Genomic DNA, 730 nt, shown 5'->3' with positions numbered 1-730 from the left:
GGGAATTCGATTTCACAACGGCTCGTCTTCCGCCTTGTCGCGTCAGGAGTATGTTTAGGAATTGTTAAAAGGGGAAGTTGGCACTTTTTCCTCTTTCACCTCTTCTCGTTGTATTTTGAAGATCGAGGAGAGATTCTCGAGAAGAATATAGAATCTTTGAGAAGCTTCTTTGAATCTTATGTTTATGTATACAGAATAGTCTATTTAAAATAGTCTTCTTTTAGACGAATAACCTACAAAGATTTTTTCTCAAGATTATTTTTTCAGAAATTTTTAAGATCACTAATGTTTTGTAAGATTGCATAATAAATATATATATTTTTTCTCTCGTATTATTCTATTTAACATTAGAATGCATTCAAAGATGACAATAACATGATTTCGAAGTGATTTTTGACTTGCAAAAATACTCAAATACTGAATCCTTATTTTTTTTTTTAGAAATAATTATTTGCTATAAATTTTATAATTAGAGTATCATTTTTAGTTAAATTGAAAATTATTAGTTGATAAGTTTGAATTTTGTTAAAAATACAATATTAATTATTATAACTATAGAATATATCATTAGAGTACATCATTCAGATCACAATTATTTCAAATCGTAACTCCGTTACGTTATATTATCACTGGAGTTATAGCAAAATATGAATTTAAAAATATTTTTTATATGAGTTATTAATTGGAATCATTATATTATATTATATTATATTATATATATATATATATT

This window comes from Apis dorsata, unplaced genomic scaffold (assembly GCF_000469605.1).
Source record: "Apis dorsata unplaced genomic scaffold, Apis dorsata 1.3 scaffold_1214, whole genome shotgun sequence".
NCBI lineage: Eukaryota > Metazoa > Arthropoda > Insecta > Hymenoptera > Apidae > Apis > Apis dorsata.
Note: the sequence above shows the minus strand (reverse complement) of the source record.